Genomic DNA, 27,618 nt, shown 5'->3' with positions numbered 1-27,618 from the left:
GAGAGAGAGAATGTCCACTTGGGAGAGATGAGGATCCCAGTGCCACCACCCCGCTGGCCAGAAGCTCTCGGGGTGTGCGAGAACACGTGGGCAGACGAGGAGAGAGCAGTAGGAGTAGCAGTGTTATCTGTGGAAATCCATGTTTCCGTCAGCGCCAAGAAGTCGAGGGACTGGAGGGTAGCATAGGCTGAGATGAACTCTGCCTTGTTGGCCGCAGACCGGCAGTTCCAGAGGCTGCCGGAGACCTGGAACTCCACGTGGGTCGTGCGCGCTGGGACCACCAGGTTAGAGTGGCAGCGGCCACGTGGTGTGAAGCGTTTGTATGGCCTGTGCAGAGGGGAGAGAACAGGGATAGACAGACACATAGTTGACAGGGTACAGAAGAGGCTACGCTAATGCAAAGGAGATTGGAATGACATGTGGACTACACGTCTCGAATGTTCAGAAAGTTAAGCTTATGTTGCAAAAATCTTATTGACTAAAATGATTAAAATGATACAGTACTGCTGGCTGTTGAAGTAGGCTAGCTAGCAGTGGCTGCGTTGTTGTCTTTGTTTTAAAGTGTAGCTGGCTAGGTAACCTCGATAGTTTCAGTACTACACTGGAATGGTAGATGTGCAGAAGATGAATGTGCAAGTAGAGATACTGGGGTGCAAAGGAGCAAGATAAATAAATAAATACAGTATGGGGATGAGGTAGGTAGATAGATGGGCTGTTTACAGATGGGCTATGTACAGGTGCAGTGATCTGTGAGCTGCTCTGACAACTGGTGCTTAAAGCTAGTGAGGGACATATGAGTCTCCAGCTTCAGAGAATTTTGCAGTTCATTCCAGTCATTGGCAGCAGAGAACTGGACGGAAAGACGACGAAAGGAGGAATTGGCTTTGGGGGGTGACCAGTGAGATATACCTGCTGGAGCGCGTGCTACGAGTCGGTGCTGCTATGGTGACCAGTGAGCTGAGATAAGGCGGGGCTTTACCTAGCAGAGACTTGTAGATAACCTGTAGCCAGTGGGTTTGGCGACGAGTATGAAGCGACGGCCAACCAACGAGAGTGTACAGGTCGCAGTGGTGGGTAGGGTATGGGGCTTTGGTGACAAAACAGATGGCACTGTGATAGACTGCATCCAATCACCGAAGTAAAGGATTGGTTGGAATGGTTAGTTTTACGAGGGTTTGTTTGGCAGCATGAGTGAAGGATGCTTTGTTGCGATATAGGAAGCCAATTCTAGATTTAATTTTGGATTGGAGATGCTTAATGTGAGTCTGGAAGGAGAGTTTACAGTCTAACCAGACACCTAGGTATTTGTAGTTGTCCACATATTCTAAGTCAGAGCCATCCAGAGTAGTGATGCTGGACGGGCGAGCAGGTGTGGGCAGTGATCGATTGAATAGCATGCATTTTGTTTTGCTTGCGTTTAAGAGCAGTTGGAGGCCACGGAAGGAGAGTTGTATTACATTGAAGCTCGTCTGGAGGTTAGTTAACACAGTGTCCAAAGAGGGGCCAGAAGTATACAGAATGGTGTCGTCTGCGTAGAGGTGGATCAGAGAACCACCAGCAGCAAGAGCGACATCATTGATGTATACAGAGAAGAGAGTCGGCCCGAGAATTGAACCCTGTGGCACCCCCATAAAGACTGCCAGAGGTCCGGACAACAGGCCCTCCGATTTGACACACTGAACTCTATCAGAAAAGTAGTTGGTAAACCAGGCAAGGCAATCATTTGAGAAACCAAGGCTGTCGAGTCTGCCAATAAGAATGTGGTGATTGACAGAGTCGAAAGCCTTGGCCAGGTCGATGAACACGGCTGCACAGTAATGTCTCTTATTGATGGCGGTTATGATGTCGTTTAGGACCTTGAGCGGGGCTGAGGTGCACCCATGACCAGCTCTGAAACCAGATTGCATAGCGGAGAAGGTACAGTGGGATTCGAAATGGTCGGTAATCTGTTTGTTAACTTGGCTTTCGAAGACATTAGAAAGACAGGGTAGGATAGATATAGGTCTGTAGCAGTTTGGGTCTAGAGTATCACCCCCTTTGAAGAGGGGGATGACCGCGGCAGTTTTCCAATCTTTGGGAATCTCAGACGATACGAAAGAGAGGTTGAACAGGCTAGTAATAGGGGTTGCAACAATTTCGGCAGATCATTTTAGAAAGAGAGGGTCCAGATTGTCTAGCCCGGCTGATTTGTAGGGGTCCAGATTTTGCAGCTCTTTCAGAACATCAGCTATCTGGATTTGGGTGAAGGAGAAATAGTGGGGGCTTTGGCGGGTTGCTGTGGAGGGTGCCGGGCAGTTGACCGGGGTAGGGGTAGCCAGGTGGAAAGCATGGCCAGCCGTAGAGAAATGCTTATTGAAATTCTCAATTATAGTGGATTTATTGGTGGTAACAGTGTTTCCTAGCCTCAGAGCAGTGGGCAGCTGGGAGGAGGTGCTCTTATTCTCCATGGACTTTACAGTGTCCTAAAACTTTTTTGAGTTAGTACTACAGCCTAGCCTTAGCTTTCCTAACTGCCTGTGTATATTTGTTCCTAACTTCCCTGAAAGGTTGCATATCACGGGGGCTATTTGATGCTAATGCAGAACGCCACAGGATGTTTTTGTGCTGGTCGAGGGCAGACAGGTCTGGAGTGAACCAAGAACTATATCTACTCCTAGTTCTACATTTTTTGAACGGGGCATGCTTATTTAAGATGGTGAGGAAGGCACTTTTAAAGAATAGCCAGGCATCATCTACTGATGGAATGAGGTCAATGTCATTCCAGGATACCCCGGCCAGGTCGATTAGAAAGGACTGCTCGCAGAAGTGTTTTAGGGAGCGTTTGACAGTGATGAGGGGTGGTTGTTTGGTCGCAGACCCATTACGGATGCAGGCAATGAGGCAGTGATCGCTGAGATCTTGATTGAAAACAGCAGAGGTGTATTTGGAGGGCGAGTTAGTTAGGATGACATCTATGAGGGTGCACGTGTTTACGGATTTGGGATTGTACCTGGTAGGTTCATTGATAATTTGTGTGAGATTGAGGGCATCAAGCTTAGATTGTAGGATGGCCAAGGTGTTAACCATATCCCAGTTTAGCACAAGCTCAGAAGATAGATGGGGGGTGTCGTGTCTTTGGGCACCATTAAACTGAAGACATGTTTATCAAAATAACTCCCTGTAATTATTATCACGCGATTAAACTGATTAATCGTTTAACTGTAATTAACTAGGAGATCGGGGCACCAAGGAAAATATTCAGATTACAAAGTTATAATTTTCCTAATATAACTTTCCTATATTATAACATTATATATTATATTATATTATAGTATAGGCCGATTATCTTCTGGTTTAAATGGTGTATTTTACCTCGCGTCCAGTCTCATTCCAAACATCGTAAATTGTTGTATCTGCACGAATCCAGCCTTTACTAAAAGTCATCCATACATCAATTGTCTTAAAATCATTTATTTACTAAACTAAGTAATTCACAGAAAGCATACAAACAGGAGTTATCGTTACAAAGAAATGGTAGAGGAATGTGCCCTAGTGGGCTAAACAGGCATGGCTGGTGTCTTGTTAAACAAAGGGTCATAAAGGGCAGCTGAGGAGCCACACAGAGTTCATTAATATTAACAATTGATATGCTAATCCTTTGCACATGAACGCTCACTCATTCGGGAACAATTGCAATCAATATATATACTGCTCAAAAAAATAAAGGGAACACTTAAACAACACATCCTAGATCTGAATGAAAGAAATACTCTTAATAAATACTTTTTTCTTTACATAGTTGAATGTGCTGACAACAACATCACACCAAAATAATCAATGGAAATCCAATTTATCAACCCATGGAGGTCTGGATTTGGAGTCACACTCAAAATTAAAGTGGAAAACCACACTACAGGCTGAGCCAACTTTGATGTAATGTCCTTAAAACAAGTCAAAATGAGGCTCAGTAGTGTGTGTGGCCTCCACGTGCCTGTATGACCTCCCTACAAAGCCTGGGCATGCTCCTGATGAGGTGGTGGATGGTCTCCTGAGGGATCTCCTCCCAGACCTGGACTAAAGCATCCGCCAACTCCTGGACAGTCTGTGGTGCAACGTGGCGTTGGTGGATGGAGCGAGACATGATGTCCCAGAAGTGCTCAATTGGATTCAGGTCTGGGGAACGGGCGGGCCAGTCCATAACATCAATGCCTTCCTCTTGCAGGAACTGCTGACACACTCCAGCCACATGAGGTCTAGCATTGTCTTGCATTAGGAGGAACCCAGGGCCAACCGCACCAACATATGGTCTCACAAGGGGTCTGAGGATCTCATCTCGGTACCTAATGGCAGTCAGGCTACCTCTGGCGAGCACATGGAGGGCTGTGCGGCCCCCCAAAGAAATGCCACCCCACACCATGACTGACCCACCGCCAAACCGGTCATGGTGGAGATGTTGCAGGCAGCAGAACGTTCTCCACGGCGTCTCCAGACTCTGTCATGTCTGTCACGTGCTCAGTGTGAACCTGCTTTCATCTGTGAAGAGCACAGGGTGCCAGTGTCGAATTTGCCAATCTTGGTGTTCTCTGGCAAATGCCAAACGTCCTGCACGGTGTTGGGCTGTACCACCCTCATGGAGTCTGTTTCTGACCGTTTGAGCAGACACATGCACATTTGTGGCCTGCTGGAGGTCATTTTGCAGGCCTCTGGCAGTGCTTCTCCTGCTCCTCCATGCACAAAGGCGGAGGTAGTGGTCCTGCTGCTGGGTTGTTGCCCTTCTACGGCCTCCTCCACGTCTCTTGATGTACTGGCCTGTCTCCTGGTAGCGCCTCCATGCTCTGGACACTACGCTGACAGACACAGCAAACCTTCTTGCCACAGCTCGCATTGATGTGCCATCCTGGATGAGCTGCACTACCTGAGCCACTTGTGTGGGTTGTAGACTCCGTCTCATGCTACCACTAGAGTGAAAGCACCGCCAGCATTCAAAAGTGACCAAAACATCAGCCAGGAAGCATAGGAACTGAGAAGTGGTCTGTGGTCCCCACCTGCAGAACCACTCCTTTATTGGGGGTGTCTTGCTAATTGCCTATAATTTCCACCTGTTGTCTATTCCATTTGCACAACAGCATGTGAAATTTATTGTCAATCAGTGTTGCTTCCTAAGTGGACAGTTTGATTTCACAGAAGTGTGATTGACTTGGAGTTACATTGTGTTGTTTAAGTGTTCCCTTTATTTTTTTGAGCAGTGTATTTACGCTCAGTGTGTGTCGGGATCCTTGTTGGAGAGCTCTGTTCTGTTGGAGAGTTTTGTCCGCGTTCTCTCTCTCTCTCTCTCTCTCTCTCTCGGTTAGAATGGATCTTTCAAAGTGACATTCATTAATGTCGTTATAGAATGGATGTTTCGTCGGTCTTCGCGTTCGATGATATCGAGTACTTAGCTGCAGACTAATAATTAATATCAAAGACTTGTTCTTATTCTGTCGGTATCGATAGTCTAAAAGTTAACCACGTGGTGTAGTTAACTTTCAGTAAGGGAATTGGATGGTCAAACCTATTGGCCAACTCGTAATGGAGAGGAGGCCTGGTCTGAAGAAAGTAAATCAGGGTGGGGGTTTTATACGTGAACATAGAACAGGCTTGTCACATGACGCCTGGTCCTGTCTGTGTGGTACCTGGGGGCGTGCCGATGACTGAGTTAAGCTTTGAACAGAAATACAATTCTATCACATTAACATCAGTACATAGCATCAACATATTCCAAATAGCTTTCTCCTTATTAATACATTTTATACAACCATTTAGATGCAAGTCCCATAGCTGAGGCTATTATATAAACAGTATTATGGTAATATGGCTATATTGTCTCTTCTGAGTATCACAAAATTGTACCAGGTGGACCAGTTCGTAGCTGGATTCTTCACCGATCTTTTATACCTTCTCCAGAACATAAATGTCGTTCGGTTCCCCAATTCTGTGAGTTGGAAGAATTTCCTTTGTCTCTCTATGAAACCCCTCTGTGTCTCAACTGGGCCCTGCGGCAGGACATTCTCCTTTAGAATTGTACGACCCCTTCACACAGGGCCTGGGTGGGGGGAGGTAGGTTGGGGGATGGTGCAAGGGGGAGGGGGTCAACTGTCCTCCCTGTACTCAAAGAGGGCAACGTCATGACAGGGGCAATCAATTCACATATGGTATCGAGGGCACAGCTGGGGGCAGAGGGAGGTCTATAGCAAGCGGCAACAGTAAGAGACTTGTTTCTGGAAAGGTGAATTTTTAGAAGTAGAAGCTCGAATTGTTTGGGTACAGACTTGGATAGTAATACAGAACTCTGCAGGCTATCTTTGCAGTAGATTGCAACACCGCCCCCTTTGGCAGTTCTATCTTGGCGGAAAATGTTATAGTTAGCGATGGAGATTTCAGGGTTTTTGGTGGTTTTCCTAAGCCAGGATTCAGACACGGCTAAGACATCCGGGTTGGCAGAGTGTGCTAAAGCAGTGAGTAAAACAAACTTAGGGAGTAGGCTTCAAATGTTAACATGCATGAAACCAAGGCTTTTACGGTTACAGAAGTCAACAAATGAGAGCACCTGGGGAGTGGGAGTGGAGCTAGGCACTGCAGGACCTGGATTAACCTCTACATCATCAGAGGAACAGAGGAGAAGTAGGATAAGGGTACGCTAAAGGCTATACGAACTGGCCATCTAGCACGTTCAGAACAGAGAGTAAAAGGAGCAGGTTTCTGGGCACGATAGCATAGATTCAAGGCATAGTGTACAGACAAAGGGAAGGTGGGATGTGAGTACATTGGAGGTAAACCTAGGCATTGAGTAATGATGAGAGAGATATAGTCTCTAGAGACGTTTAAACCAGGTGATGTCATCGCATATGTAGGAGGTGGAACAACATGGTTGGTTAAGGCATATTGAGCAGGGCTAGAGTCTCTACAGTGAAATAAGACAGTAATCACTAACCAGGACAGTAATGGACGAGGCATATTGATATTAGAGAGAGGCATGCGTAGCCAAGTGAACATATGGGTCCAGTGAGTGGTTGGGCTGACTGGGGACATGGCGAATCAGACAGTTAGCAGGCCAATGCTAACAAGCTAACAGTTAGTAGACCGGGGCTAAACAAGCTAGCAGTTTGCAGACTGGGGCTAGCAAGCTAGCAGTTAGCAGACCGGGTTAGCAAGCAAGTAGTTAGCAGACCGGGGCAAGCAAGCTAGCAGTTAGCAGACCGGGGCTAGCAAGTTAGCAGGAGGGCCTTTGGGGGACATTGCGATGGGGGTAAGTTTGTTTTTGCCTCTTTGTGCGGTGACGTCGATAGACCAGTCGTGGATTAGTAGTTAGGGTTCCAAGTAGCTCTAGGTAGCTAACAGGCCGCGGTTAGCAGAATGGGCCTTCAGCGGACGTCGCGCCTGAGGGGTCTGTTGGAATCCTCGGGCAGATTATGTCGGTATTCCAGTCGTAACGCTAGCCAGGAGTAGTCACCCTGGATTGCGGTTAGCTAGTTGCGAAGATCCAGATGAAAATGTTCAGAGTTTGCGGTAGGAATCCGGGGATATGGAGAGAAAAAAAATAGGTCCGTTATGCTCTGGTTTGAGACACGTTGTTCGAACTGGCGACAGCTTTCAAGTTCCTTGGTGTCCACATCACCAACAAACTAGAATGGTCCAAACACACCAAGACCAACCAGTGCTCCCGCACATTGGCTAACCGGGCTATCTGCATTGTATCCCACCACCCGCCAACCCCTCTTTTTACGCTACTGCTACTCTCTGTTCATCATATATGCATAGTCACTTTAACCATATCTACATGTACATACTACCTCAATCAGCCTGACTAACCGGTGTCTGTATATAGCCTTGCTACTGTTATTTTCAAATGTCTTTTTACTGTTATTTTATTTCTTTACTTACCTACACACACACACACACACACACACACACACACACACACACACACACACACACACACACACCTTTTTTTTCTCGCACTATTGGTTAGAGCCTGTAAGTAAGCATTTCACTGTAAGGTCTACAAATACCTGTTGTATTTCGCGCACGTGACAAATAAACTTTGATTTGATTTGATTCACATTTAATGATAGTAAAGACACGACAAGACTATATGTGATGATAGTGTGTATGTTCTGTAGACTATATGTGATGATAGTGTGTATGTACTGTAGACTGTATGTGATGATAGTGTGTATGTACTGTAGACTGTATGAGATGATAGTGTGTATGTACTGTAGACTGTATGTGATGATAGTGTGTATGTACTGTAGACTATATGTGATGATAGTGTGTATGTACTGTAGACTGTATGTGATGATAGTGTGTATGTACTGTAGACTGTATGTAAAGATAATGTCTATAGACTGTACAGTCATGGCCAAAGGTTTTGAGAATGACACAAATATTAATTTTCACAAAGTCTGCTGCCTCAGTTTGTATGATGGCAATTTTAATATACTCCAGAATGTGATGAATAGTGATCAGATGAATTGCAATTAATTGCAAAGTCCCTCTTTGCCATGCAAATGAACTGAATCCCCCAAAAACATTTCGCTGCATTTCAGCCCTGCCACAAAAGGACCAGCTAACATCATATCAGTGATTCTCTCGTTAACACAGGTGTGAGTGTTGACGAGGACAAGGCTGGAGATCACTCTGTCATGCTGATTGAATTCGAATAACAGACTGGAAGCTTAAAAAGGAGGGTGGTGCTTGGATTCATTGTTCTTCCTCTGTAAACCATGGTTACCTGCAAGGAAACACGTGCCGTCATCATTGCTTGGCACAAAAAGGGCTTCACAGGCAAGGATATTGCTGCCAGCAAGATTGCACCTAAATCAACCATTTATCAGATCATCAAGAACTTCAAGGAGAGCGGTTCAATTGTTGTGAAGAAGGCTTCAGGGCGCCCAATAAAGTCCAGCAAGTGCCCGGACCGTCTCCTAATGTTGATTCATCTGTGGGATCGGGGCACCACCAGTACAGAGCTTGCTCAGGAATGGCAGCAGACAGGTGTGAGTGCATCTGCACGCACAGTGAGGTGAAGACTTTTGGAGGATGGCCTGGTGTCAAGAAGGGCAGCAAAGAAGCCACTTCTCTTCAGGAAAAACATCAGGGACAGACTGATATTCTGCAAAAGGTACAGGGATTGGACTGCTGAGGACTGGGGTAAAGTCATTTTCTCTGATGAATCCCCTTTCCTATTGTTTGGGGCATCTGGTTAAAAGCTTGTCCGGAGAAGATAAGGTGAGCGCTACCATCAGTCCTGTGTCATGCCAACAGTAAAGCATCCTGAGACCATTCATGTGTGGGGTTGCTTCTCAACCAAGGGAGTGGACTCACTCACAATTTTGCCTAAGAACACAGCCATGAATAAAGAATGGTACCAACACATCCTCCGAGAGCAACTTCTCCCAACCATCCAGGAACAGTTTGGTGACGAACAATGCCTTTTCCAGCATGATGGAGCACCTTGCCATAAGGCAAAAGTGATAACTAAGTGGCTCGGGGAACAAAACATCAATATTTTGGGTCCATGGCTAGGAAACTCCCCAGACCTTAATCCCATTGAGAACTTGTGGTCAATCCTCAAGAGGCGGGTGGAAAAACAAAAACCTACAAATTCTGACAAACTCCAAGCATTGATTATGCAAGAATGGGCTACCATCAGTCAGGATGTGGCCCATAAATTAATTGACAGCATGCCAGGGCGGATTGCAGAGGTCTTGAAAAAGAAGGGTCAACACTGCAAATATTGACTCTTTGCCTCAACTTCATGTAATTGTCAATAAAAGCCTTTGACACTTATGAAATGCTTGTAATTATACTTCAGTATTCCATAGTAACATCTGACAAAAATATCTAAAGACACTGAAGCAGCAAACTTTGTGGAAATTAATATTTGTGTCATTCTCAAAACTTTTGGCCACGACTGTATGTGATGATAGTGTGTATGTACTCTAGACTGTATGTGATGATAGTGTGTATAGACTGTATGTGATGATATTGTGTATGTACTGTAGACTGTATGTAATAATAATGTGTATAGACTGTATGTGATGATAGTGTGTATAGACTGTATGTAATGATACTGTGTATAGACTGTATGTAATGATAATGTGTATAGACTATATGTGATGATAGTGTGTATGTACTGTAGACTGTATGTAATGATACTGTGTATAGACTGTATGTGATGATAGTGTGTATAGACTGTATGTAATGATACTGTGTATAGACTGTATGTAATGATAATGTGTATAGACTATATGTGATGATAGTGTGTATGTACTGTAGACTATATGTGATGATAGTGTGTATGTACTGTAGACTATATGTGATGATAGTGTGTATGTACTGTAGACTATATGTGATGATAGTGTGTATGTACTGTAGACTGTATGTGATGATAGTGTGTATGTACTGTAGACTGTATGTGATGATAGTGTGTATGTACTGTAGACTATATGTGATGATAGTGTGTATGTACTGTAGACTATAAGTGATGATAGTGTGTATGTACTGTAGACTATATGTGATGATAGTGTGTATGTACTGTAGACTATATGTGATGATAGTGTGTATGTACTGTAGACTATATGTGATGATAGTGTGTATGTACTGTAGACTATATGTGATGATAGTGTGTATGTACTGTAGACTATATGTGATGATAGTGTGTATGTACTGTAGACTATATGTGATGATAGTGTGTATGTACTGTAGACTGTATGTGATGATAGTGTGTATGTACTGTAGACTGTATGTGATGATAGTGTGTATGTACTGTAGACTGTATGTGATGATAGTGTGTATGTACTGTAGACTATATGTGATGATAGTGTGTATGTACTGTAGACTATATGTGATGATAGTGTGTATGTACTGTAGACTATATGTGATGATAGTGTGTATGTACTGTAGACTATATGTGATGATAGTGTGTATGTACTGTAGACTATATGTGATGATACTGTGTATGTACTGTAGACTGTATGTGATGATAGTGTGTATGTACTGTAGACTGTATGTGATGATAGTGTGTATGTACTGTAGACTGTATGTGATGATAGTGTGTATGTACTGTAGACTGTATGTGATGATAGTGTGTATGTACTGTAGACTATATGTGATGATAGTGTGTATGTACTGTAGACTGTATGTGATGATAGTGTGTATGTACTGTAGACTATATGTGATGATAGTGTGTATGTACTGTAGACTATATGTGATGATAGTGTGTATGTACTGTAGACTATATGTGATGATAGTGTGTATGTACTGTAGACTGTATGTGATGATAGTGTGTATGTACTGTAGACTATATGTGATGATAGTGTGTATGTACTGTAGACTATATGTGATGATAGTGTGTATGTACTGTAGACTATATGTGATGATAGTGTGTATGTACTGTAGACTGTATGTGATGATAGTGTGTATGTACTGTAGACTGTATGTGATGATAGTGTGTATGTACTGTAGACTATATGTGATGATAGTGTGTATGTACTGTAGACTATATGTGATGATAGTGTGTATGTACTGTAGACTGTATGTGATGATAGTGTGTATGTACTGTAGACTATATGTGATGATAGTGTGTATGTACTGTAGACTATATGTGATGATAGTGTGTATGTACTGTAGACTGTATGTGATGATAGTGTGTATGTACTGTAGACTGTATGTGATGATAGTGTGTATGTACTGTAGACTGTATGTGATGATAGTGTGTATGTACTGTAGACTGTATGTGATGATAGTGTGTATGTACTGTAGACTATATGTGATGATAGTGTGTATGTACTGTAGACTGTATGTGATGATAGTGTGTATGTACTGTAGACTATATGTGATGATAGTGTGTATGTACTGTAGACTATATGTGATGATAGTGTGTATGTACTGTAGACTGTATGTGATGATAGTGTGTATGTACTGTAGACTGTATGTGATGATAGTGTGTATGTACTGTAGACTGTATGTGATGATAGTGTGTATGTACTGTAGACTATATGTGATGATAGTGTGTATGTACTGTAGACTATATGTGATGATAGTGTGTATGTACTGTAGACTGTATGTGATGATAGTGTGTATGTACTGTAGACTATATGTGATGATAGTGTGTATGTACTGTAGACTATATGTGATGATAGTGTGTATGTACTGTAGACTATATGTGATGATAGTGTGTATGTACTGTAGACTGTATGTGATGATAGTGTGTATGTACTGTAGACTGTATGTGATGATAGTGTGTATGTACTGTAGACTATATGTGATGATAGTGTGTATGTACTGTAGACTATATGAGATGATAGTGTGTATGTACTGTAGACTATATGTGATGATAGTGTGTATGTACTGTAGACTATATGTGATGATAGTGTGTATGTACTGTAGACTGTATGTGATGATAGTGTGTATGTACTGTAGACTATATGTGATGATAGTGTGTATGTACTGTAGACTGTATGTGATGATAGTGTGTATGTACTGTAGACTATATGTGATGATAGTGTGTATGTACTGTAGACTATATGAGATGATAGTGTGTATGTACTGTAGACTATATGTGATGATAGTGTGTATGTACTGTAGACTATATGTGATGATAGTGTGTATGTACTGTAGACTATATGTGATGATAGTGTGTATGTACTGTAGACTATATGTGATGATAGTGTGTATGTACTGTAGACTATATGTGATGATAGTGTGTATGTACTGTAGACTATATGTGATGATAGTGTGTATGTACTGTAGACTGTATGTGATGATAGTGTGTATGTACTGTAGACTATATGTGATGATAGTGTGTATGTACTGTAGACTATATGTGATGATAGTGTGTATGTACTGTAGACTATATGTGATGGTAGTGTGTATGTACTGTAGACTATATGTGATGATAGTGTGTATGTACTGTAGACTATATGTGATGATAGTGTGTATGTACTGTAGACTATATGTGATGATAGTGTGTATGTACTGTAGACTATATGTGATGATAGTGTGTATGTACTGTAGACTATATGTGATGATAGTGTGTATGTACTGTAGATTGTTGTGGAGAGAAGAAAGGATGATGTTTTCCCTTCTTTTTCTGGAGAGGGGGATATGCTAGTGTAATCACCCCATCCGTCACAGTGGTCAGTCCACCGGCAGCGACATCCATCACCAGAGAATGAGAGAGAGAGAGAGAGAGAGAGAGAGAGAGGGAGAGAGAGAGAGAGAGAGAGAATTCTGCAGAATTCTGCAAAACTCCTCTGTGTACAATGTAAAACACCAAATAATGCATGTAGAGCAGAATTAGGCCGATACCCTCTAATTATCAAAATCCAGATAGGAACCATTAAATTCTATAACCATCTAAAAGGAAGCGATTCCCAAACCTTCCATAACAAAGCCTACCTACGGAGAGATTAACCTAGTGAAAAGTCCCCTAAACAAGCTGGTCCAGGGGCTCTGTTCACAAACACAAACAGACCCCACAGAGCCCCGGGACAGCAACACAATTAGACCCAACCAAATCATGAGAAAACAAAAAGATAATTACTTGACACATTGGAAAGAATTTACCGAATAACAGAGCACAGAACTGGAATGCTATTTGACCATAAACAGAGAGTACACAGTAGCAGAATACCTGACCACTGTGACTGACCCCACAATTAAAGAAAGCATGGCTCTCAAGAGAAGACAGGCTGTGTGCCCACTGTCCACAAAAGGAGGTGGAAACTGAGCTGCACTTCCTAACCTCCTGCCAAATGTATGACCATATTAGAGACACATATTTCCCTCAGATTACACAGACCCACAAAGAATTCAAAAACAAATCCAATTTTGATAAACTTCCATATCTACTGGGTGAAATACCACAGTGTGACATCACAGCAGCAAGATGTGTGACCTGTTGCCACAATAAAAGGTCAACCAGTGAAGAACAAACACCATTATAAATACAACCCATATTTATGTTGATTTATTTTCCCTTTTTGTACTTCAACTATTTGCACATCATTATAATACTGCACTTAACCATAATATAACATTTGTAATGTCTCCATTCCTTTGAAACTTATGTGAGTGTAATGTTTACTGTATTTTATTTTTGTTGTTTATTTCACTTTTGTTTATTATCTATTTCACTTGCTTTGGCAATGTAAACATATGTTTCCTATGCCAATAAAGCCCTATGAATTGAATTGAGAGGGGGGGGTCACTGTTCTCTAGGGTCCACAGAGGAATGGAGTAACAGCCAGGCACCAGGCTCTGGATCCAAACCATCCTTATTTTCTAGAGAGAGAGGGGGGATGGGGGGGACAGAGGGAGGAGAGAGGAGGGTGGAGGGAGAGGGAGGAGGTTGTAGGGAGAGAGGAGTGAGGATGGAGAGAGAGGAGGGTGGAGAGAGAGAGGATGGTGGAGGGAGAGAGAGGAGTGGGGAGGGAGAGAGAGGAGTGAAGAGGTAGAGAAAAGAGGTTGTAGGGAGAGAGGAGTGAGGATGGAGAGAGAGGAGGGTGGAGAGAGAGGAGTGGGGAGAGAGAGGAGGGTGGAGGGAGAGAGAGGAGTGGGGAGGGAGAGAGAGGATGGTGGAGGGAGAGAGAGGAGTGGGGAGGGAGCGAGAGGATGGTGGAGAGAGAGAGGAGTGGGGAGGGAGAGAGAGGAGGGTGGAGGGAGAGAGAAGAGGGTGGAGGGAGAGAGAAGAGTGAGGAGTGAGAGAGAGATCTTTTAGTATCTGAGAAGACGGACTACAGCAGAGAGCATATGTAGGGCCAGGAGTTTTCCTGGTCAGGTCATGTTGTCAGGAAATAACTCCTGCAGACCTACAACTAAATGCCCCATCCACAGCTCTACATACTGTACATGAGATTAAAGCAAAACATGAAGACCTTCCCACTTCTCCACACATAAAGCCTTACAACCTAAATGAAGACCTTCCCACTTCTCCACACATAAAGCCTTACAACCTAAATGAAGACCTTCCCACTTCTCCACACATAAAGCCTTACAACCTAAATGAAGACCTTCCCACTTCTCCACACATAAAGCCTTACAACCTAAATGAAGACCTTCCCACTTCTCCACACATAAAGCCTTACAACCTAAATGAAGACCTTCCCACTTCTCCACACATAAAGCCTTACAACCTAAATGAAGACCTTCCCACTTCTCCACACATAAAGCCTTACAACCTAAATGAAGACCTTCCCACTTCTCCACACATAAAGCCTTACAACCTAAATGAAGACCTTCCCACTTCTCCACACATAAAGCCTTACAACCTAAATGAAGACCTTCCCACTTCTCCACACATAAAGCCTTACAACCTAAATGAAGACCTTCCCACTTCTCCACACATAAAGCCTTACAACCTAAATGAAGACCTTCCCACTTCTCCACACATAAAGCCTTACAACCTAAATGAAGACCTTCCCACTTCTCCACACATAAAGCCTTACAACCTAAATGAAGACCTTCCCACTTCTCACACATAAAGCCTTACAACCTAAATGAAGACCTTCCCACTTCTCCACACATAAAGCCTTACAACCTAAATGAAGACCTTCCCACTTCTCCACACATAAAGCCTTACAACCTAAATGAAGACCTTCCCACTTCTCCACACATAAAGCCTTACAACCTAAATGACAAGCCTAGTTATGAATAATAATATTCACAGTTATAAAGCCTGAAGCAGTATTTCATCTGTCTAACGCCTGGTTGCTTATTAAGGGACCAGGGGACTGTGACATGTCTGGTGTGTGTGTGTGTGTGTGTGTGTGTGTGTGTGTGTGTGTGTGTGTGTGTGTACGGTGGTTTTCCCTGTCATGGTGTGTAAAATCCCCACTGAGGCTCATAGTGCTGTCATCAGCATATATCACAGTAATCCAGATCTTATTTAATTAACACCGCCTACTTTCTCCTCATCTCATCAATCAGCCTATCAGGGGGTAGCAGATGGGGTGGGGCTGTGGGACTGGAGGGAGGGGAGAAGAAACAGGAGGGAGGGCCCAGCTGAGATGCAGTTTGGAGGAAATGGAGGGGTGGGGTCAGGTGTATACGTCTGTTGGATGTGTGTGTGTGTGTGTGTGTGTGTGTGTGTGTGTGTGTGTGTGTGTGTGTGTGTGTGTGTGTGTGTGTGTGTGTGTGTGTGTGGGGGGGGCGTGTGTGTACGTGTGTGTCGTGTGTGTGTGTGTGTGTGTGCGTGTGCGTGTGTGTACGTGTGTGTGTGTGTGTGTGTGCGTGTGTGTGTACGTGTGTGTGTGTGTGCGTGCGTGTGTGTGCGTGTGGGGACGTGTGTGTGTGTGTGTGTACATGTGTGTGTGTGTGTCTATGAGAAGAGGTCTATAATCTAAGGAGAATAAGTGAAGGAGTGGAGGGGTTGTGTAAAGACACCTGTTCTCCAGGGAAAGGACCATTATAATACCTTCTCAGCTGGACTCCAGCTCTATAACTGTATCATGTCCATTATATATAATCTCTCTATTCTCCTCTCTACACCCATTCATACCCTGCTACTCCTCCATGGCTGACTCTCAGCTGGTGTAATCCTATGGTCTGATGCGTCCCAAATGGCATCCTATTCTATTTAAAGTGCATTACTTTAGGGTGCCATTTGGGACGCATAAATTGAATGGGATATCATGCAGTGACGAAATGGCGTGTTATTTTCTCAATTTCTCCGTTCTGCAATATTCTCCTGCTGCTGCTGCTTCAACACATTTCTGTAAGTGTGTGTTTTTCTCCTTTCTCTCTCCCTCACCAATCTGTCCATTCTCATTCTCTCATCTCTCTCCCTTCCTCCCATGTGTTGCTTTGCAAGGCCCATGGAACGCTGGGTTCGGCCAATCACATCCAATCTGTCAGGAAGTGGCTATTAAAATGAGGAAGTGGAGGGGGGGGTGGGGGGAGACATCAGAATGATACATAACATCATTTACAGGCAGACGGTGAGGTGGGGGGGACTAGGACCCCAAACCCTAGGGGGGAGATGGAGAGAGAGACTGTATGTATGTATGGTGAGCTCTACTCTCCACTGGCCTGAGGGAATGGCTCATACATGAGGATGATGGCCTCCTAAGACAGTTTTATGCTCGATGGTGAGGCTTGGTGTTACATACTAAGTAGGACTGCTAGATAGGGTCGTTGATGAAGGTTGCAGCTGACCGGAAAGGAGGGTGTGTGTGTGTGTGTGTGTGTGTGTGTGTGTGTGTGTGTGTGTGTGTGTGTGTGTGTGGGTGTGTGTGTGGGTGTGTGTGGTGTGTGTGTGTGTGTGTGGTGTGTGTGTGTGTGTGTGGACAAGCTGGTAGAGAACGGGAGAACACTATTGAAAAGGTATACAGTATCTATGGTGAGCACCAGTACCTTGTAGTTAGGACTATCATGAGAAAAACACAATCAAAACAACCCATCACCCACCCTGCCAATTTCTGTCATGACCTCAGACCTCCTATCCTTCCTGCTGCTTGCCTTCTGTCATGACCTCTGACATCCTGTCCTTCCTGCTGCCTGCCTTCTTTCATGACCTCAGTCCTATCCTTTCTGCTGCCTATTTCTGTCATGACCTCTCTGACCATGGCCTCCTATCCTTCCTGCTGCCTGCCTTTTGTCATGACCTCAGACCTCCTATCCTTCCTGCTGCTTGCCTTCTGTCATGACCTCTCTGACCATGGCCTTCTATCCTTCCTGCTGCTTGCCTTCTGTACAAATGACCTTATTTTCTAAGTGTGTGATTTGTCCCCCAGACAAGTGGCCATTTGTCCCAGTGATGGGAGGGATTCATGTGTGTGTGTGTGTGTGTGTGTGTGTGTGTGTGTGTGTGTGTGTGTGTGTGTGTGTGTGTGTGTGTGTGTGTGTGTGTGTGTGTGTGTGTGTGTGTGTGTGTGTGTGTGTGTGTTTGTGATGGGAGTGATGGATGTGTTACCAGAGAGCACAGACCTGATTTAATCAAACGGACAATTTTCACTGACACCAACCAGATGCCTGGCCCTCTGCTCTCTCTGCTCTCTCTGTCTCTCTGTCTCTCTCTCTCTGTCTCTCTCTCTGCTCTCTCTCTCTCTCTCTCTCTCTCTCTCTCTCTCTCTCTCTCTCTCTCTCTCTCTCTCTCTCTCATCTCTCTGCTCTCTGCTCTCTCTCTCTCTGCTCACTCTCTATCTCCTTTCTTTTTCTATCAATCCTTTCTAATCTTTCTTAATTTTTCTCTTTCTTTCTTTCTCCCCATCTCTCTCTCTCAGCATACTACCCTCCTATCTTCTTTATGTTGTTATGAATGCGCTGTAAGGCTCCTTCCCTGCTGTACTATGTTAATGCTGCTCTGCATGTGTTCCACTAGCCTAGCGGTGTGTCTGTCTGTTAATGCTGCTCTGCTCTGTTCAGCTAGCCTAGCGGTGTGTCTGTCTGTTAATGCTGCTCTGCTGTGTTCAGCTAGCCTAGTGGTGTGTCTGTCTGTTAATGCTGCTCTGTATGTATTCCGCTAGCCTAGTGGTGTGTATGTCTGTTAATGCTGCTCTGTATGTATTCCGCTAGCCTAGTGGTGTGTCTATCTGTTAATGCTGCTCTGCTGTGTTCAGCTAGCCTAGCGGTGTGTCTGTCTGTTAATGCTGCTCTGCTGTGTTCAGCTAGCCTAGTGGTGTGTCTGTCTGTTAATGCTGCTCTGCTGTGTTCAGCTAGCCTAGCGGTGTGTCTGTCTGTTAATGCTGCTCGGCTGTGTTCAGCTAGCCTAGTGGTGTGTATGTCTGTTAATGCTGCTCTGCTGTGTTCAGCTAGCCTAGTGGTGTGTCTGTCTGTTAATGCTGCTCTGCTGTGTTCAGCTAGCCTAGTGGTGTGTCTGTCTGTTAATGCTGCTCTGTATGTATTCCGCTAGCCTAGTGGTGTGTATGTCTGTTAATGCTGCTCTGTATGTATTCCGCTAGCCTAGCGGTGTGTCTATCTGTTAATGCTGCTCTGCTGTGTTCAGCTAGCCTAGCGGTGTGTATGTCTGTTAATGCTGCTCTGCTGTGTTCAGCTAGCCTAGCGGTGTGTCTGTCTATTAAAGCTGCTCTGCTGTGTTCAGCTAGCCTAGCGGTGTGTCTGTCTGTTAATGCTGCTCTGCTGTGTTCAGCTAGCCTAGTGGTGTGTCTGTCTGTTAATGCTGCTCTGCTGTGTTCAGCTAGCCTAGTGGTGTGTCTGTCTGTTAATGATGCTCTGCTGTGTTCAGCTAGCCTAGCGGTGTGTCTGTCTGTTAATGCTGCTCTGCTGTGTTCAGCTAACCTAGCGGTGTGTTTGTCTGTCTGTCTGTCTGTCTGTCTGTCTGTCTGTCTGTCTGTCTGTCTGTCTGTCTGTCTGTTAATGCTGCTCTGCTGTGTTCAGCTAGCCTAGTGGTGTGTCTGTCTGTTAATGCTGCTCTGCTGTGTTCAGCTAGCCTAGCGGTGTGTCTGTCTGTTCCTGCTCTGCTGTGTTCAGCTAGCCTAGCGGTCTGTCTGTCTGTCTGTCTGTCTGTCTGTCTGTCTGTCTGTCTGTCTGTCTGTCTGTCTGTCTGTCTGTCTGTCTGTCTGTCTGTCTGTCTGTCTGTCTGTCTGTCTGTTAATGCTGCTCTGCTGTGTTCAGCTAGCCTAGCGGTGTGTCTGTCTGTTCCTGCTCTGCTGTGTTCAGCTAGCCTAGCGGTGTGTCTGTCTGTATGTTGCTGCACTGCTCTGCTGTGTTCAGCTAGCCTAGCGGTCTGTCTGTCTGTCTGTCTGTCTGTCTGTCTGTCTGTCTGTCTGTCTGTCTGTCTGTCTGTCTGTCTGTCTGTCTGTCTGTCTGTCTGTCTGTCTGTCTGTCTGTATATTGCTGCACTGCTCTGCGTGTATTCAGCTAGCCTAGCGCTGTTTTGCTAGGTGTGCACTACTGACCATGCTCTTAGTTTAAGTCGTTATGATGTCTGATGATTTGAACCTGATTATGAGACCACGGCTATCAATAGACACAGGGACAACAGGAGTAAAATACACAGAGCATCAAAACAGTGACTAGTATAAACCCCCACTTGAGCAGGCTTCCTCCTGAGTGGGTGAAGTGTGAGAGATAGGGATGGAGAGAAGGAGGGAGAGATGGAGAGGAGGGGAGGGAAAGGAAGGAGGCATCAAGGTGTGTGTCGTACAACAGATGCTCAATGCAGGTGGCCTGTAGGTGAGGGGCTGAGGCAGGAGCAGAGCAGTGAGGAGAGGAGAGGAGAGGAGAGGAGAGGAGAGGAGAGGAGAGGAGAGGAGAGGAGAGGAGAGGAGAGGAGAGGAGAGGAGAGGAGAGGAGAGGAGAGGAGAGGAGAGGAGAGCTCTTATCCAGAGCGACTTACAAATTGGTGCATTCACCTTATGATATCCAGTGGAATAACCACTTTACAATAGTACATCTATATCTTTTTAGGGGGGGGGGGGGGTTAGTAGGATTACTTTATCCTATCCCAGGTATTCCTTAAAGAGGTGGGGTTTCAGGTGTCTCCGGAAGGTGGTGATTGACTCCGCTGTCCGGAGGGAGGGCTTGTTCCACCATTGGGGTGCCAGAGCAGCGAACAGTTTTGACTGGGCTGAGCGGAAACTGTGCTTCCGCAGAGGTAGGGAGGCGAGCAGGCCAGAGGTGGATGAACGCAGTGCCCTTCTTTGGGTGTAGGGACTGATCAGAGCCTGAAGGTACGGAGGTGCCATTCCCCTCACAGCTCTGTAGGCAAGCACCATGGTCTTGTAGCAGTTGCGAGCTTCAACTGGAAGCCAGTGATGTGAGAGAACTTGGGAAGGTTGAACACCAGACGGGCTGCGGCGTTCTGGATGAGTTGTAGGGGTTTAATGGCACAGGCAGGGAGCCCCACCAACAACGAGTTGCAGTAATCCAGACGGGAGATGACAAGTGCCTGGATTAGGACCTGCGTCGCTTCCTGTGTAAGGCAGGGTCGTACTCTGCGAATGTTGTAGAGCATGAACCTACAGGATCGGGTCACCGCCTTGATGTTAGCGGAGAATGACAGGGTGTTGTCCAGGGTCACGCCAAGGCTCTTAGCACTCTGGGAGGAGGACACAATGGAGTTGATGGCGAGATCATGGAACGGGCAGTCCTTCCCCGGGAGGAAGAGCAGCTCCGTCTTGCCGAGGTTCAGCTTGAGGTGGTGATCCGTCATCCATACTGATATGTCTGCCAGACATGCAGAGATGCGATTCGCCACCTGGTTATCAGAAGGGGGAAAGGAGAAGATGAATTGTGTGTCGTCTGCGTAGCAATGATAGGAGAGACCATGTGAGGATATGACAGAGCCAAGTGACTTGGTGTATAGCGAGAATAGGAGAGGGCCTAGAACTGAGCCCTGGGGGACACCAGTGGTGAGAGCACGTGGTGCGGAGACGGATTCTCGCCATGCCACCTGGTAGGAGCGACCTGTCAGGTAGGACGCAATCCAAGAGTGAGCCGCGCCGGAGATGCCCAACTCAGAGAGGGTGGAGAGGAGGATCTGATGGTTCACAGTATCAAAGGCAGCAGATAGGTCTAGAAGGATGAGAGCAGAGGAGAGAGAGTTAGCTTTAGCAGTGCGGAGAGCCTCCGTGACACAGAGAAGAGCAGTCTCAGTTGAATGACCAGTCTTGAAACCTGACTGATTTGGATCAAGAAGGTAATTCTGAGAGCGATAGCAAGAGAGCTGGCCAAGGACGGCACGCTCAAGAGTTTTGGAGAGAAAAGAAAGAAAGGATACTGGTCTGTAGTTGTTGACATCGGAGGGATCGAGTGTAGGTTTTTTGAGAAGGGGTGCAACTCTCGCTCTCTTGAAGACGGAAGGGACGTAGCCAGCGGTCTAGGATGAGTTGATGAGCGAGGTGAGGTAGGGGAGAAGGTCTCCGGAAATGGTCTGGAGAAGAGAGGAGGGGATAGGGTCAAGCGGGCAGGTTGTTGGGCGGCCGGCCGTCACAAGTCGCATGATTTCATCTGGAGAGAGAGGGGAGAAAGAGGTCAAATCATAGGGTAGGGCAATGTGAGCAGGACCAGCGGTGTCGTTTGACTTAACAAACGAGGATCGGATGTCGTCACCCTTCTTTTCAAAATGGTTGACGAAGTCATCCATAGAGAGGGAGGGGGGGGGGGGAGGATTCAGGAGGGAGGAGAAGGTGGCAAAGAGCTTCCTAGGGTTAGAGGCAGATGCTTGGATTTTAGAGTGGTAGAAAGTGGCTTTAGCAGCAGAAACGGAGGAAGAAAATGATGAGAGGAGGGAGTGAAAAGATGCCAGGTCCGCAGGGAGGCTAGTTTTCCTCCATTTCCACTCGTCTGCCCGGAGTCCTGTTTTGTGAGCACGCAATGAGTCGTCAAGCCACGGAGCAGGAGGGGAGGACCGAGCCGGCCGGGAGGATAGGGGACATAGAGAGTCAAAGGATGCAGAAAGGGAGGAAAGGAGGGTTGAGGAAGCAGAATCAGGAGATTGGTTGGAGAAGGATTGAGCAGAGGGAAGAGATGATAGGATGGAAGAGGAGAGAGTAGCAGGAGAGAGAGAGCGAAGTTTGCGACGACGCAATACCATCTGAGTAGGGGCAGAGTGAGTAGTGTTGGAGGAGAGCGAGAGGGAAAAGGATATAAGGTAGTGGTCGGAGACTTGGAGGGGAGTTGCATTGAGATTAGTAGAAGAACAGCATCTAGTAAAGATGAGGTCAAGCGTATTGCCTGCCTTGTGAGTAGGGGGTGACGGTGAGAGGGTGAGGTCAAAAGAGGAGAGGAGTGGAAAGGAGGAAGAGAGAAATGAGTCAAAGGTAGACGTAGGGAGGTTAAAGTCACCCAGAACTCTGAGGGGTGAGCCATCCTCAGGAAAGGAACTTATTAAGGCGTCAAGCTCATTGATGAACTCTCCAAGGGAACCTGGAGGGCGATAAATGATAAGGATGTTAAGCTTGAATGGGCTAGTGACTGTGACAGCATGGAATTCAAAGGAGGAGATAGAAAGATGGGTCAGGGGAGAAAGAGAGAATGTCCACTTGGGAGAGATGAGGATTCCAGTGCCACCACCCCGCTGACCAGATGCTCTCGGGGTATGCGAGAACGCGTGGTCAGACGTGAAGAGAGCAGTAGGGGTAGCAGTGTTTTCTGTGGTAATCCATGTTTCCGTCAGCTCCAAGAAGTCGAGGGACTGGAGGGTAGCGTAGGCTGAGATGAACTCTGCCTTGTTGGCCGCAGACCGGCAGTTCCAGAGTCTGCCGGAGACCTGGAACTCCATGTGGGTCGTGCGCGCTGGGACCACCAGGTTAGAGTGGCAGCGGTCACGCGGTGTGAAGCGTTTGTATGGCCTGTGCAGAGAGGAGAGAACAGGGATAGACAGACACATAGTTGACAGGCTACAGGAGAGGTTACGCTAATGCAAAGGAGATTGGAATGAAAATTAACTAAACAACTGGGGAAGCGATAGAGCAGGGCCTCCCTCACTAACTATTCACTGAAACACTCAAATATAACTTTTCCATCTTCCACTTTGGAAATTATAATTGATGTAAACTACAGTGGTTCAATGTTTCCAGGAATAGGCTCAAACTTCGTTTATTCAGCTAGATAACTTGGAACAGTATTCTTCCGTGAAACCCACCCAGTGCACCGTATCCTATGACGCCGTCGCTAACTAGCATGCTAGCATCCAATGACACACGGTTAGCACCAATACTTGGTTACAACAAACTTCCAATGGATCATTCGTGTCACCACCTCAGTATTCTGTTAGAGGAGTCCAGCTCCAATGTAAAGACTATAATCACCTCAGTATTCTGTTAGAGGAGTCCAGCTCCAATGTAAAGACTATAATCACCACCTCAGTATTCTGTTAGAGGAGTCCAGCTCCAATGTAAAGACTATAATCACCTCAGTATTCTGTTAGAGGAGTCCAGCTCCAATGTAAAGACTATAATCATCACCTCAGTATTCTGTTAGATGAGTCCAGCTCCAATGTAAAGACTATAATCACCTCAGTATTCTGTTAGAGGAGTCCAGCTCCAATGTAAAGACTATAATCATCACCTCAGTATTCTGTTAGAGGAGTCCAGCTCCAATGTAAAGACTATAATCACCTCAGTATTCTGTTAGAGGAGTCCAGCTCCAATGTAAAGACTATAATCACCTCAGTATTCTGTTAGAGGAGTCCAGCTCCAATGTAAAGACTATAATCACCTCAGTATTCTGTTAGAGGAGTCCAGCTCCAATGTAAAGACTATAATCACCTCAGTATTATGTTAGAGGAGTCCAGCTCCAATGTAAAGACTATAATCATCACCTCAGTATTCTGTTAGAGGAGTCCAGCTCCAATGTAAAGACTATAATCACCTCAGTATTCTGTTAGAGGAGTCCAGCTCCAATGTAAAGACTATAATCATCACCTCAGTATTCTGTTAGAGGAGTCCAGCTCCAATGTAAAGACTATAATCACCTCAGTATTCTGTTAGAGGAGTCCAGCTCCAATGTAAAGACTATAATCACCACCTCAGTATTCTGTTAGAGGAGTCCAGCTCCAATGTAAAGACTATAATCACCTCAGTATTCTGTTAGAGGAGTCCAGCTCCAATGTAAAGACTATAATCACCACCTCAGTATTCTGTTAGAGGAGTCCAGCTCCAATGTAAAGACTTTAATCACCTCAGTATTCTGTTAGAGGAGTTCAGCTCCAATGTAAAGACTATAATCACCTCAGTATTCTGTTAGAGGAGTCCAGCTCCAATGTAAAGACTATAATCACCACCTCAGTATTCTGTTAGAGGAGTCCAGCTCCAATGTAAAGACTATAATCACCACCTCAGTATTCTGTTAGAGGAGTCCAGCTCCAATGTAAAGACTATAATCACCACCTCAGTATTCTGTTAGAGGAGTCCAGCTCCAATGTAAAGACTATAATCACCACCTCAGTATTCTGTTAGAGGAGTCCAGCTCCAATGTAAAGACTATAATCATCACCTCAGTATTCTGTTAGAGGAGTCCAGCTCCAATGTAAAGACTATAATCACCACCTCAGTATTCTGTTAGAGGAGTCCAGCTCCAATGTAAAGACTATAATCACTATCTACACCCTTGTAATATCCAAGGTGGGGATAGTCAACACACCAATCAGCTTACTAAAAACTATAACTGAACAACTGTAGACTGTACAATAATGTCACACTATGGTGCATAGGCTACTGCAACTCCAGATATATAATAGAAGCACTGACCAACATGAACCCACTTGGCCTATGCAGCAGCAGGCTACACTGCCATCCCAACCAGGCATGTTGTTGTCTAGTCTGTCCTGTAAGGGCCCTCAGGAGGCTCCCTCCGCGTTAGTGTAGTGTGGTATATCTCACAGACAGGTGCTGCAGATCGGACTGACAGAGCCAAATGACCTGTGAAAACAGTGAGGGGAGGAACAGGCTCGTGTCCTGGCCCCAGAGAGCAGACTCAGAGGCTGTTGGCGGGAAACGCCGGTGTGAAATATGCAGGGCTGCTCAACAGTGAAGCAGCACTACATATCTGACATATCTTCCTCTCTCTCCTCCTCTCCTCCGTTTTTCACCCTCTCAGTAATATGCCATATTTATTTCTGTGTGAAAGACAACACTGAATGTTTCATGAGTGAGAGCTGCTGGACCACGGCACAGTGAGTGGTGGAAATGTGTCTGTGTGGGCAGCAACCAGCTCCTGCTGGAGTCCTCTCTCGTTCTCTCTCGCTCTTTCTCTCACTCTCTCTCTCTCTCTCTCTCTCTCTCTCTCTCTCGCTCTCTCTCTCTGCTGTAACAGTGAAATAAGTACATCTTGTCTGAATTGTTTGGTTACATTGTTTGCACAGCTACTTCTGAATACTCAGTCAGAAATGTATCTCATTCAGAACACTATAAGGGTATGAAAGAATCCAGGAAATGAACCCTGCTGATTAGGTTTGCAACTAGGAATACTTATTTTACATTATTGAGTTCAGTTAGTGAAAAGCAAATCCTTCGTTGCATTCATTCATACAAGGAATGTTTTAAAGGGTGACGGAGGTGATGAGCTTGGACAAAATTACATGTAGATCACTAGGTGAAGTTGGTGCGTAAAACAATTACTAAACCTATATATATATATATATTTAAACAGAGCTGAAAAGAGAGAGGGAGAGACAGAGAGACAAACAGAGTGAGAGAGAGAGATCCAGATCAAGAGGGAAAGAGTCAGAGAGAATATTTACATTAAGTATCTGAGGTTGAGTGATCTACTTTAGCCCACTCCCTTCCTCCATCCCCTTCCATATTCAACCACTTCGCAGAGAGAAGACTTCACAGCTCTCTGGTCTGTTGTCTTCAGGAGGACGAGCAGATCAGGCCTCTCCATCTCTCAACACTCCCCCAGGCACAGAGCCAATAGTATATGCTGCATTCGATAAGTATTCAGACCCCTTTGAGTTTTTCAACATTGTTATGTTACAGCCTTATTCTAAAATGGATTAAATAAAAAAAATCCTGATAAATCTACACACGATACCGCATAATGATAAAGCGAAAACAGGTTTTTAGAAATTGTTGCAAATTTCTAAAAAACTAAAAAAGCATAACCTGTTGGGGCTCGGGGGCAGTATTGAGACATTTAGAAAAAAATATGTGCCCATTTTTAACTGCCTCCTACACCAACTCAGAAGCTAGGATATGCATATTATTAACACATTCGGATAGAAAACACTCTGAATTTTCTAAAACAGTTTGAATGGTGTCTGTAAGTATAACAAAACTCATATTGCAGGCAAAAACCTGTGAAAAATAGATAAAAAAAAATGTGAATTTTGTGACTGTACTATTTAGTGTCATTGTTTTATAGATACCATAGTGAGAAACTTCCACTAGATGTCAACGATCTTTATAAAGTTGTTTGAAGCGTCTATGATAAACAGAGAGCAAATTAGAATCCAAGGAAGTTGACATGTCATCACTTCATTTTTTTGCGCCTGCCATAAATCTGAGAAACGTGAGTTTTGTCTTCATTGTTTATCTCGACATAGGATAGGTTGTGTGAAAATATTACTGATGTTTAACGTTAAAAATGGACCAAAAGATTAATGCTAAACAACATTTGACATGTTTGAACGAACATAAATAGATTATTTACTAGGTTTTTTTAGCTTTTCGGCGTGATTTTACAGTCCCCCACCACGTTTTGTGGGAGCATAATGAACGCTAAGTACTTGGTGTTATTTGGACATAAATTATGAACTTTGTCAAAAGAAACCACATTTGTTCCGGACCTGTGATGCCTTCCGGACCTGGGATGCCAGTCTTCTGATGGAGATAATCAAAGGTAAGGGGATATTTACAATGTTATTATCGATTTTAGATGATGCTAACTGTATAGCATAGCCTGTTGTTCTTAGCATAGCACCCCGTTTATTGCAAAATGTGATTTCCCAGTAAAGTTATTTTGAGATCTGGCCATTCGGTAGCAATTACGAGATGATAATATATTATTCTTTGAATGACAATATTATAATTTACCAATGTTTTCGAATAGTAATTTTGTTATGTTCACCGGAAGCATTTCAGAGAAGAAAAAAATCTGAATTTCACGCTACTGTAAAATGCTGTTTTTGGATATAAATATGAACTTGATGGAACAAAAAATGCATGTATTGTATAACATAATGTCCTAGGAGTG

The sequence above is a fragment of the Salmo salar genome, chromosome 07, assembly GCF_965601325.2.
Source record: "Salmo salar chromosome 07, fSalSal1, whole genome shotgun sequence".
Taxonomy (NCBI): domain Eukaryota; kingdom Metazoa; phylum Chordata; class Actinopteri; order Salmoniformes; family Salmonidae; genus Salmo; species Salmo salar.
Note: the sequence above shows the minus strand (reverse complement) of the source record.